This window comes from Diceros bicornis, chromosome 26 (assembly GCF_020826845.1).
Source record: "Diceros bicornis minor isolate mBicDic1 chromosome 26, mDicBic1.mat.cur, whole genome shotgun sequence".
NCBI classification, from domain to species: domain Eukaryota; kingdom Metazoa; phylum Chordata; class Mammalia; order Perissodactyla; family Rhinocerotidae; genus Diceros; species Diceros bicornis.
Genome location: NC_080765.1, coordinates 13,981,231 through 13,994,445, shown reverse-complemented (window position 1 = coordinate 13,994,445; position 13,215 = coordinate 13,981,231). Strand labels below are relative to the sequence as shown.

Genomic DNA, 13,215 nt, shown 5'->3' with positions numbered 1-13,215 from the left:
TCTGTTAGGGTGACTGTTACGGGGTCAGCTGCTCTGACAGACCCCAATTCCTCAGCAGCTTGACATAGAAGAGTTGACTTCTGGCTCACATGAAGCCCGACGGGACGTTCCTGGAGGGTGAGAGCAGCCACGTGGTCATTCAGGGACCCGGCTCTGAGTGACCACGGCTCTGCCCTCCTCGGATCCCTCAGAACTCTCCATTCAGCTGGCAGATGGGGAAGGGAGATGGAGGATCAGGATGGTGGGTGACAGCTTCAGGGACCACATCCATCTCCCTTCCCCGCTGCCTGGTGCAGAGGCCCGGCGTCCACTCTCAGGAGCTCGGGTCCTCGTGACACCCCCGTGACTCCCCTCCACCCCGTGACAAACCACCGCACAGAGGGGTTCTGTGTCCCAACAGACCCTGATGACAGGAAGCGAGAGTTTTCAGAGCTTGGGTCCCGAGGCCTCGGAAGGCAGGAGAAGCATCCGTGGTCCTCTTAGGAGAGCAGCACCAACACTGCTGTGGGTTTGCAAGAAGGAGGTTGCAGAGGTGTGTCCGTGGAACCTGCTGCTTCCTCTCCAGGAGCCAGTCTCCGTGAGGGCGTGACCCTCCCCTGCGGCCTGAGCGCTGACCCTCTGCGGATGCGGAACAAACCCTCCTCTATGGTCGAGTGCTTTGCAGGATTAGGGGGAAGACTAAGGCATCGTTGTGATTGTTTTTATCACATTAAATCGCAAAATTAATTCAGCCGTTTCTCCCGACCTCGAAGCAAAGCAAGTGCAGAGATGAATTATTCATATCTTTGGAATCTGTTCTCCCAAATATGTGCAAAAATAAATTGGGTTTTCCTCCTAAAATGGGGCTGTTCCACCTGAGCAACTGTGAATTTGAGAAATGAGATGTTACCAGCAGATTCCACAGATTCCCCCGCAGGCTATGTGGACAGCTTGTTGTTGGTGCAGAAGACCACAGGAAATTATGCCCCTGGGTGTCTACCTGGGCAGAGAGGCGGGGCCGTGGACACAGTCCGGGAGGAGGACTGGGGACCAGGACCCCGCTGTCCACCTGCTCGGTGGCCTCATCACCCCCCACGCCCCACTTTCTTGGCTGTAAAATGAGTGTGCTGAGCCAGACGACAGGCTCCCAGGGGCTCAACAACATTCTGTGACTCTAAACCAGAACGTTCCGGTGGTTTTCCTTAAATTCATCTGGGATCAAGGTCTGGATCTCTCTCCTAAGGCCGGGCTGCGGAGTCACATGGGCCGTCCCAGCCGGACATCACCAGAACCAGGGTCATCCAAGAGCTTCTATGGATGGAGGTAGGGAATTTGGTCCTGAAGCTGCGAGGGCCTCTCGTTGTGATTTTAGTTTGCGTTTCCCTGTGGCTAATGGTGTGAACATCTTTGTGCTTATTTGCATCCATCTATCTTCTCTGTGAGGCGTGAAATGGTGTGCAGACAGCTCCATGTGTCCGCACCGGCTCCGAAAACCTACCACACAGACGAGTGAGACGCCCGCCTCTCCTGAAGGAGTTACTGTTTGGTGGGCGAGGCCCACGCACGCGAATGTGATGCTCTCTGGTAGACTGAGCAACAGCTTTGGACAAGGGCTGGGTGGATGGCCTCTTTCTTATCCATGATCGGTTCTGTCCTGGGCTTCCGCCCCGCTGCCAAGACAGTGTGAAGTTCCAGGGGTTCTCCATGCCCTGAATCCTCGTTTGTTACTGGGGATAATAATGGCATCGCTTAGGTCACAGTACCGGGGACGTGGCCAGAGCTGGAGGATGATGAGTGGACAGTACAGCCCCGGGGCTGGGGCCCAGAGAGGATGCCCAGCCTGAGCAGCCGGCACAGAGAGTCAACACCAGGCACCATTTCCAAGGATGTCAAGTCAGCTTTGCCTTCCAGGAAGCCAGCTCAGGGGCCAGTCAGCCTCCAGCAGGAAGGGCAGGTTGTTTGGGGCCAAGACGAGTGCTGGGGTGTGTGACATGGCGAGCCTCTCACTGCCCTCCCCCTGCCTCGGCCGTCTCAGCGTGGCCTTGACATGGATGAGCTGAGAGCTGAGTCTGGGGCCCAGCCCAGGGATGCAGTATCAGCCTCGCTGGGGAGAGTCCCCTGGCCTCTGCCGCCTCTCTCCTGGGGCCTTGAGCTGTGGCTCTAAGAGGAGCACTTTCAGATGCTCGGGTGACAGGGCTGCCGAGGGTCAGGGGACAGTGGGGAGGCCTGCTCACAGCTCCTGGTCAGGTGCACAGTGGGGCTGGGGTCCCAGACCCCGAGGAGCAAGCGGGGAGACCGCAGGGATGTGGGTCTCTGTGCGTCCAACACACCCCAGTCCTGGACGTGGGTGGGCGAGCTGGGCAGATAATGCAGTCAGGGTGCCAGACGGGGAGAAAGAACCCCCTCTCTCTAGACCTAGCGCCGTCGACCAGATGATCAGAAAGAAGAGCCCGGGGGAGGCACCAGGCTGCTCGGAGGGCTGACTGAGGAGCTTTTCCAAAAGGAAGGCTTCCAGGGCAGTGTCAGGACAGGCCTGGAACGCTGGGAGCTGGGACCACCAGGAACGCAGGCCCCAGGAGTGGGGTGGGCAGCACTGGGGCACGGGGGAGGCCAAGGGCCCGCCTTGTGGCCCTGGTGAGAGCTGACCTCAGAATTGGGGCCTGCAGGGCTCCTGACCCCCCAGGCTGTCCCTTCCTCACGCATCTGTCCATGGTGACACAGCTCCTGAGCCTCCCAGAGAAGCCCCAGACTATGAGTGGCCTGGCCCATGTGGTCCCCCCCAAAGCCCTGGGCCGTCTCTCCTCGCCCAGACCAAGCCACCATCTGCCCAGACCCCCGGGCAATCCCAGCCATGCTGAGCAAGGGCTGGAGGACAGAGGACATGCTGGGCGCCAGTCCCCACACCAGGGTCACTGTCTTCAGTTGGAAAGAGGCTGAGCAGGCCCAGCTGAAGACAAGGAGCGAGCCCAGGACAGGACCATGGGAGGGGAGGGGCAAGCTAGCTGAGGTTCTGAGGATCCTGAGAAGAAAACAGCCCCTCTCCGCAGCCCCTCTTCCTTCTGTCCTCAGGCCATGGGAGACAGCCGTGGCTTCCCACAGAAATCAACCCCAGTTTCCCATGAAGTCTGGTGGAATGGGCCAGGCCACCAAAGCCAGCTGGTGGCAGGTCCCTGTGAGCTGCAGAGGCTGGGCTGTGTCCCAGCCATGCCTCACACCCTGGACCAGGAGGCAGCACATGACGGAGGCCCAGCCTCCAGTGGAAGCAGGAAGGCCGAGGCGGGGCTGGCAGCACAGGCAGGAAGCCAGCACCTGATCCCACTAATTAATTGCTTGAAACGGCTTCGAGGAGCAGCCTAGGCCTGGGAGCGTCTGGCCTCCAGACAGTGGCGTCTCCTCTGAAGAACGGCTTTGTCTAAGTTTTTTTCAATGTTTGGAAACCGAAGGCTAACCTTGCCTAATCTCTCGATCTCCCCTCCTCACAGGCAGCTCATTAGCAGAGCTTGATAACAGGTGGTCTAGGGTTGGGGGTAGGGGGCAGAGGGAGGTGGGCAGCCCTCCCCTCTCCCCACCTCCCACTGCGGGTCAGTCCTGCTTCTGTTAGCGGCAGAGGCTTCCCTCAGCTGAAAGAGTGCCACCCACAGCTCATCCTTCTGCCCAGATATCCTTCCCCCTGCTTCTCCCACAGCTCCCTGCTTGTCCTGGGATCTCCGTTCACAGTGAGGGTCTTCCCTGATCCCACCAGACCAGGTCAGGTACACTCAGAAGGCCCTCCCAAGCCTCAGAGAGGCAGAAGACCCCAGCAGTTAAAACCCAGTCTGGCCCGAGTTCGAATTCTGACTCCTCCACTTACAAGATCTGGGGTAAGTTCCTCACTGAATCCGCACCTCACTTTCCCCTCCTGTAAAACAGGTTGTTCGTCCCACAGGTTGGTGGTGAGAATTAAAACATAAGGCATCTAACAGAGTCAGGATCCAAGCTGCATAGTCATTGCTGCCATTTTCCTTCAAGCCTCACTTCAGTCTACAATTATGCTTCATGTACGTGGTTAATGCCTGACTTTTCCCCTTAATGGTTCACTCCATGAAGGTAAAGATTCAGTGGTACCTAGCACAGTGACAGGGTCCTGCTAGGTGCTCAAAAATGTTTGTTGAATGGATGGATGGGTCGATGGATGGATGGGTGGATGGATGAATGAATGGGTGGATAGGTGGATGGATGGGTGGATGGTGGATGGTGGATGGATGGATGGGTGGATGCATGGGTGGATGGATGAATCAATAGAAGAGAGACTCACGGGACTCGAGGGGCAGCCCCACGCTGATGTCCAACTGAGTTTCCTGAAAGGGGCACCCAGCCCCTGCCTGATGAGAGAAACTCTCTCCCCACTGGAACTGACCATAGTTGCCCCTCACTGTGGAATTCGGGCTAGCCTGGGTGCATAGCTATGGAGCAGGGTTTCCAGCCTTGGATTCCTGAGGGCCAGAGAGCGTCCTGTGTCCCTGGGACCACCAGAGGAGCTCTTCCACTGCCCATGCCCATTTCTCAGGCGAGGAAGATGAGGCACAGACGTTACTTCGGCAGGCAGCTGGGAGAGGCAGATGCCCAGGGTGGGGAGAGGCCCTGCTGAGCCTGATACGGATGGACAGATACAGATGGACTGATACGGATGGACCACTGCTCAGGGCTGCTGGTGCCACCTTGGGTCATGTTTGCCTAGGATGGAGGGGCAGGTGCTGGCTGCTCTTTAAAAGCCAGCACAGAGATCAAGGCAAGGCATCCTCCCTCACCCCCAGACTTGGGGGTCCGCCTCCTCTCCCTTCCACCTCACCCCTCCCCAGACTGCCCACAGCCCCTTCACGCTGGAGTCGCTCTTCGCTGTTTTGTGAAAAATCCATTTATTGTCTTCACTGCTTGGGAAGTTATCATCTTGAAGCTGCAGCTTCCTAAGGCGTTGCCATGGAGATGATTTTTCTGTCATAAATAAAAGTATTCTGGGGTCAGGAGATCTCAAGCATAACTAGGACAGATTTTGAGGGGAAAATGCCAGAATTTTTGAAACACGCGAGATGATGATTTGGGCTGCTTTTTTCCGGAGGGTGTTTTTCAGGCTGTTAGGAATTTGGCACAGAAGCCCAGCCCGCCTCTGAAAGTGGGTCTCTGTCCCTCTGCTGTACCCTCGTCAGGCTCCCTCTCCTCCCCCTGCTCAGACTGGAATCCTGGGCGACCTGGTATTGAAATCCAGGTTATGATGTCGGGTGAGTCTGGGAGACCCCAAAAGTGGGTTGGTTCCCAGGGGTCCCCAGGCCACAGAAGAGCCTATCGTAGTGCTGTGTGTCCACAGACACGTGGCTCTCCCTCTCTGGCCCTAAATTCCAGCCGGCTCACCCTAGGATGCTTGGCACATTCCTCACACCTCCCCCAAGGGGCCCAGAGTTGGCTCAGGTGTTTCCTGCCGAACTTGGAGCCGGGAAAGGGTGACTTCCGAGGTGCCCCGACCAGGTCCACACACACACACACACACACACACACACACACACACACACACACACACACACGCTCACTTCCCACTAGCCCCATGGAAGTTAGCTTTAGGGATTTCCTGTGTTCAGGGTCACGGCAGGTCAGCGGTTAAGGGGGTGGGGGAGGCGGGAGCTGAGCCGGGGAGGAAGGTATGCAGGGCTGAGGGGCCTCTGGACGCCACCCAGGCCGCCAGCGCTGGCCCGCAGCCAAAGGCTGTTTGCCAATCCCCCCCACAACACACACACACACCGGCGTTAGGTAAACAGTCCTCTGCTGGTGCAGGCCCCAGCGCCATCCTTTGCACAGAGGCCTGAGCAGCTCCAGGGCCCCCGCAATCCCGGAGCTGCCCCAGAGGCTCCGTCTGAGAGGGAGCAGCTCTGGGTCCCTGGGGTCTTCCCAACGTAGCTCCAATCCCAAGGAAAGGGGCTCCAGCCCCAGGTACTGACAGGCTCCAAAAAATGAAGAGGGAGGGAGGGAAAGGGGAGGGCAGTGAGAAGGAGAGGGGGAAGGAGGAAGCAGGGAGGGGGACCTGCTCTAGCAGGTGATGCCTCAGGAGTGTGGACCCTCAGCTGTGGTCCCTGTCCCCACTTCCCCATCTGGGAGGGTCCTGCTAAGGAGGCCCTTAAGATGTCCAGTGGGAGGTCCTGAAGAAAGCCCTCCTTAACCTGCAAATATTCTGCAAAACACAGCCCCTGATAATAGCCAGGACAGTCCCCTCAGGACCCGGGGCCTGAGGCCCAGAGAGGCGAGGCCTGTGCCCAGCTCCCATCCAGCCTCCCCAGACCTGCTTTCACTGGGGCTCTTTGTCTCCTGATGAATTGTGATACTTTATGTATCCAGACCCCTTGATGAGGACAAAACCAACACAGAAGGCAGACTGTGACTCACAAGGCCACATGCAGAGCTGCTGGGACTCACACCACCACCATCGAGGTCAGCCTGGGCTGCTCCTCAGCCCCCGATGCCAAGCAGGGGCTATCCAGGTGGCAGTGACTCCTCAGTGCCATGCTCACATGGCACCTCACTTCCTTCTTCTGCAGGAGGGTCTGTCTCCAGGCACCTGTGCAGCCCACACGGCCACTTCAAGAACTGCCAGGACAGGGCAGCACTGCGGGGGGGGGGGCACAATGTGACAAGGGACTTTAAATGTGTGCTTCCACTTTTAGAAAGACTGTGTGCCCAGGAACTTGGCCAGACCCTGCAGGGAGCAGGGGACGACATGGTCATCAATGCTGAGTACTCAGCCATCAGATAGTCAGCCACGTGGACTCCTGGAAGCCAGCAGAAATCATGGATTTGAAGAATATTTAATAACTTGGGAAGGTGCTCTTCTCATGAGTGAGAAAAAAACACAGCTAGAAGTACAAACAATGAGAAACTAGAAAACACATTGAGCTGAATGAAAATGAAAACACACCCAAACTAATGGGGTGCAGCCAAAGCAGTCCTCAGAGGGAAACTCATAGCTGCAAATTCCTATATCATAAAAAAGGAAAGATCTCAAATCAATAACTTGGACTTGCATCTTAAGAAGCTAGAACAAGAAGAGCAAACTCAACCCAAAATAAGCAGAGCAAAGAAATAATAAAGATTAGAGGGGAATAAATGAAACAGTGACTAGAAAATGATAGAAAGTATTAACAAAGCCAAAAGTTGCTTCTTTGAAAAGATCAACAAAATTGATGAACCTTTAGCTACACTGACTGAGATAAAAGAGAAAAAATTCAATCTTTAATTGCTAAGACTTTTCTAAGGTAATTACTAAGGTTACTATTAATCTTACAGAAATAAAAAGGATTATAAGGAATTACTCTCAACAACTATATGCCAAGAAATTAGATAACCTCAATGAAACGGAAAAAGGCCTAGAAATGCACCAACTGCTGAAACTGACTCAAAAAAGAAATAATTCCAAGAAAAATTAAGATCTATAACAAGGGAAAAGATTGAATTCATAATCAAAAAACTTCCTACAAAGAAGAGGCCAGGACCAGATGGCTTCACTGGTGAATTCTACCAAACATTTAAAAAAAGGCTTAACACCGATGCTTCACAAACTCTTCGAAAAAATAGAAGAGGAAGGAATTCATTCTCATAGAACTGTTATTTTTATGTGTTGATACCAAAATCAAAGACATCACAAGAAAAGAAAACCACAGACCACTATCCTTCATGTACAGATGTAAAAATCTTCAACAAAATATTAGCAAACCAAATCCAGAAACACATAAAAATAATGATTATACCCCATGACCAGGTGGAATTTATCCCCGGAATGCAAGGTTGGCTCAACATACAAAAATCAATCAACATTTAATAGAATAAAGAAAAACCCATATGATCATCTCAATCACAGAAAAGGGATGTGGCAAAAATCCAACACCATTTCATGATAAAAAAAAAAAACACTCAACAAACTAGAGACAGACAGACTTTGGCACCCTGATTAAGGGCATCAACTTATAACTGACAGCCAGCACCGTATTTAATGGTGAAAGACGTAAAATTCTCCCCCACAGGATCAGGAGCAAAACAACAATGTGTGCTCTCCCCACTTGTACTCAGCATTGAGCTGGAGGTTCTAGCCAGGGCGATTTAACAAGAAACAGAAATAAAACTCCTTCAGATTGAGAAGGAAAAAGTAAATACCTCCTATTTGAAGATGACTTGACCTTGTATGTAGAAAATCCTAAGGTATCCAAATGCACAAACATCCGAGCTAATAAATATGCCAACAAGGTTGTGGGATACAAGATCAATGCATAAAACCAATTGTATATTGATCAATATGCACTAGAAATGAACAATCCAAAAGTTAAATTAAGAAAACAATTCCTTTTACAATAGCGTCAAAAACAGCAAACTACTTAGGACTAAATTTAACAAAAGCATTGTAAGCCTCGTACGTTAAAAATTACAAAAAAATCATTGAAAGAAACCAAAGACCTTAAATACACGGAAAGATATCCTGTGTTCACGAATTGGAAGACACAGTATTAAGGTGGCAACCCCCCCAAACTGATCTACAGATTCAACACAATTCCCATCAAAATCCCAGCTGCCTTTTATGCAGAAAATGACAAATGGATCCTAAAATTCAAATGGAGAGACCACAGACCCAAAATAGCCAAAACCATGTTGACAAAGAAGAACAGAGTTAGAAGACTCACAGCTCCTGATTTCAAACTCACTGCAAACTACAGTGATGAAGACATGAGGTGCCCACACAGGACAGACAGAACAATGGAATGGAATTGAGGGTTCAGAAATAAACCCTCACGTCTACGGTCAACTCATTTCAACAAGGGTGTCAAGACCATTCAATAGGAGAAACATAGTCTTTCAACAAAGGGACAACTGGACATCCACATGGAAAAGAATGACAGTCGACCCCTACCTCACTCCATATACAAAAATAAACTCAAAATGGATGAAAGACCTAACTATGAGCTAAGACTACAAAACTCTTAGAAGAAAACATATCCTAAATCTTCATCTCTGCACCACCTAAAATCATCGTGTGCACAAAACCTGGGGCAACCTTGGTCTACTGTGGTCTAAGCCAGCAGCTCAGTTACCTCGTGATGAGGAAACCGAGGCCCAGAGAGGGAGAGGCCCTCCCGCTCTGATACCAGCTGCCTCAGGAGCCACCTTGCTGTGCTGTCTCAGAGACAAGAATGAATGAAGGAATGAATGAATGAACTTCTAGAGACCCAGCAGGCACAGCCACAGCCCCGCAGCCCTCCTGCTGTCTGGAATGTGGGGTTTGGGTCTTCCGTCTGCGGGCTCTGGAGGAAGTCTGGGTGGATGACCCGGATCCCGGTTCCAGGGAGGGTACAGTGGAGCTGGCACGGCCAGGCTGTGTGGGGGGACAGGGCTGGGGGCCCTGGGCCAGCAGAGGACAGAACATGGCCCTGGTGTCAGGCTGAGTTCATGGGTGCCTGCAGTATTCTGCTCTGTGACTCTGTCTGACAAAGTGCAGAACCTCCCGTTCCAGGTGGCAGCCGCCTCTCGGGAGCACAGGTCCTGGCAAGTCTCAGTGGCCTCTTTCTCTCCAGAAGCGCAGCTGTGGGCAAGGGCCTGGATCCTCTCCCTGGGGATGAGGAGACCTCGGGACACTGCAGGCAGGCAGGTGGCGCCGCGGCTGTGGCAGGGATGCTACCCATCTCCCCGGGGGCCTGAGGGGCTAAGCAGGGACTGGGAAGGACCTGGAATCAGCTAGAAAGGCCAGGGTCCCCAGCGCCTGCCCCAGCCAGCCCACACCCCACGGTACCCAGAGAAGGTGCCCCTTGTCCCACGGCACACACACCCCTGAGCTGCCACAGGGTGTTGCCCACTGGGCCCACACGCAGCCCAAGGGATCAGCAATGCATCTCGGGGGTGCAGCAGAAAGAGCCAGAATGAGGGACCTAGTGCGGCCTCCCTGCCAGGCCCTCCCACGGGCCCAACACTCTGCCAAGGGCACGGCCAGCCCAGAGCCTAGAAGTGGTGACGAGCGCAAGGCTGACCCGCCAGGCAAGGGCTTGGGGTCCTGCCCAAGGCCAGCCCAGCCCGGGTGTGTGTGCTCTGCTTCCTTGTCTCCCAAGGGTCAGGATGACAGGAGGGCCCAGAGTCCCCCAGGAAACAGGGACAGGGCCTCAGGGACTGTGCTCCGTGGCCGAGGGCTGGGGCCGAGCCCCCTTGGGGAGGGCTGTAGCCCTCACTGTTCTGTCTGTTGGCAGCTTCCCCGCCCAAGCCCAGAGCCTACAATGGGTCCCCCGAGGGGAGAGAAGTGTTTCTGTCTGTCTGTCCTGCACACCAGAAACACGAAGGGCCTTCTGGGCGGTGCAACGCCTGGTGGGGCCCCAACGTGGATGGCGGTGCAGAGCCAGGTGCCAGCAGGGGCCACAGGGCCGCCGGATCCAGCCCAGGAGCCAGAAGGGGTTAGGGGTGCTTCACCCCCCACCCCCGTGCACCAGGCAGGGGCCTCGAGCCACGGGCACTGCAGGGACGGGTGTCTGGTGCGTGGAACGCTGCCCACGGATGGGCAGGCTGGGGCCAGACAGTGAATGTTCCACATTTTTTGGCAGCTCGAGGGCCTGGCTGGAAACAGTCTCCGTTGTATTCTGCAGAAACCCCATGCTTTGTGTCCCAGGGCCTGCAGGGCGTGGGGTGGATTCCAGCATGGGGGTGACAAGCCAGCTCCTGCACACGGCCACCACCTCAGAGGCCAGGCCAGGTCCTCGCCTCTACCCCAGGGGTGAATCCGGGGGCTTCTCCCTTGGCGCAGCCACAATGACCTGAGATTGAGGACCCCAGGGGGCCCAGGGGCTCAAGAACCCAGAAAAGACTCAGACCCCAGCCCTGCCCCCAAGTGTCCCTGGATTGTGAGGAGACAGACAGGGACCTGGGAGATACTCTCAGCTAAAGGAGGCAAGAACAGGGCAAGGTGAGCCCAGACATCCCGAGGGGAGCTCAGCCCTGCGGGGAGGGTCCGGGAGAGAAGCGTCCAGGCCCTCACTCTGGAGGCCACCAGGCCCACCCCTTCATCTGCGTCTGCACGGCTCTACTCTGCCGTGAAGGCTACGCGGCACGGGGATGAAGACGGATGAGAGCAAGACAGCACACTCCGCCCTCCCGGTCAGGGAAGCCGCTCGCGTGGGCAGACAGTGGGTTTTAGTCAGACAGTCCCAGGGTCCAGCTTCAGCCCACAGCTCACGCCCCCCCTTGTCTGAGCAGCAGCTCCTCCCTGCTCCTCCTAACTGCGTTCAGCAGGCAGACCCCACAATCCTTCCGAGGGTCTGCTCTGGGCCAAGACCCTTACGTACCACAGAGAGCAGCAGTGCTGTCCAGCAAAGGGTTCTGCCAGCAGGAAGTGACCCCAGGTCACATGGCAAGGTCACCCAAGGTCATATGATGAAACACCCAAGGTCACACGGTAAGGTCGCCCAAGGTTACACGGTGAAATACCCAAGGTCATATGGTGAGATACCCAAGGTCACACTGCAGGTGGTGCAGGGCAGGGAAGAGCCCAGTGGAGCCACATTCTCACACCCCACCCTCGGCTGCCCCCAGCCAGTGGCCTCGAAGGGTCCATAGACAGACATCTTTATAAATGGCCTTCCCCAGCCCGGGTGGGCGTGGACACTCACTGTGCTTTCCAGGCCATGGGCCGCATGGGACATGCCTGCTCATTGAGCCCCAGGCCCAGAAACGCTGGCTCCTTCACCTGGGCTGCCCCATCTGTCTGGGCCCTGAGAGTCAGCTACGACTTGCACCCCACAGAACGGACAGAGTTGGCGACGCTGGGGGTCGTGAGGCTGGCGGAAGATGCAAGAGGAGAGGCTGGGGGCGGGGGGGCGTTCCCGCCAAGCAGGGCCCAAGGCCCGTCCCAGGTTTCCAACTTCATTCTCCCAGCCAGTGAGTTACAGCGGTGCACGAGGTGGGCAGCAGGGAAGGACAGGATGACACTGTGTTTATGGCAAAGGCAGGGGCTGGAGTGGCACGGAGGTGGGTGCACAGATGACCATGGCGACAGCAGTGATGTGGAGACAGGACACATCCCAGAGCTGCGGAGGCATGGCCCTGCACCCATGGTTCCTCTGGCCACCGTCTCGGCAGCTCTGCGCCCACTGCGTCCTCCCAGCCCACCTACAGTTCCCAGGCAGGCATCCCCCGAGGGCCACCAGACAGCTTCCCGATGCCTCAGGAGGGACCTGCAGGACCTTCGTGTATTCACACCCGCACAACCAGGGCGGACACGAGACCCCTTCCGCCTGGGGACAGTTCTGAGAGAGATTTCCAAGGCCTCTCGGGGGTCCCACAGATGGAGTGGGGCATGGGGTCTCCCCATTTCACCACCTCATCCTGGGTTCCCCTCTGCCTGCCAGCCTTTCTCATGCTCCGCATTGGGGAGCCCAGGCTAAGGCACCCCCAGCACCCCACTCCATACCCTGTCTTCGAATGGTGCCCTGATTTCCCAGGGGGAAGCTGTTCTACCCCATTTTCCTTCTAGGGCTGCCAGTAGAAGTCCATCCTACAACAGAAACAGGGCGAGGGACCCGAGCCCACGGACGAAGACACCTGAACCCCTCAGTGGTCGGCTGGGGCGGGTGGGCTCTCCTGGCCAACCAGAGGGAGTCCGAGCTGCCTCGTCTGGGAAGGGGACCACCCTGAGCTGAGGCCAAGGGTCCCGTCAGGCTGCCGCTCACTCACCACGCAGCCATATCACAGGAAAGCCACGTGGGCCAGAGCTCGGCCACCAGGCATGGTCTGACCCCTGTTCCATCCAACTTGTTAATTTAAATAAACATTCTTCTAAAAATTTAAACTTTATATTGCTGCCAAAAATGGACCTTCGCAGCTTGGGGGCTGGCTGAATTTTTAGTACATTGCTCAGTCGACACAGACCCATCCCAGCTGCGCGGTTTGTGCCTCCGTGATGTGGGGCGCAGCCACAGGCAGGAGGGACTGGACGACGGTGACCGTGAGCTGCTCCGTGTTTTCATCACCTGTCGCCTCCCTCCCTGGAGGGCTCCGCAGGCAGCACTGAGGCTATACCGCACCCTCGCCCAGTCCTGGTGCCCAGAGTCCCGGGGCACAGGCCTGTTTCAGAACCACCTGGTGTGCAGCTGGGGGCGGGATGGGGGTGACAGCGGCAGCCTTTCCAGGGAAGCTGCTGCCGGAGCCCCAAGTTCTCGGGAAGTGAGCACCTGAGGGGCTGTGACCATGGACGTG

The 13,215-nt window shown here is 55.7% G+C and overlaps 1 protein-coding gene across 1 annotated transcript in view; it reads right to left on the bottom strand.

The window, feature by feature from the left end:
* Positions 1-5,121: 5,121 nt before the first annotated feature.
* The window catches only part of PDGFA (platelet derived growth factor subunit A), a 32,307-nt gene continuing 24,213 nt past the window's right edge, over positions 5,122-13,215 (bottom strand). Inside the window, exon 8 of the transcript XR_009224062.1 lies at positions 5,122-5,134. The gene's annotated coding sequence lies outside the window, so the exon portion shown is untranslated. The remainder of the gene's footprint in view (positions 5,135-13,215) is intronic.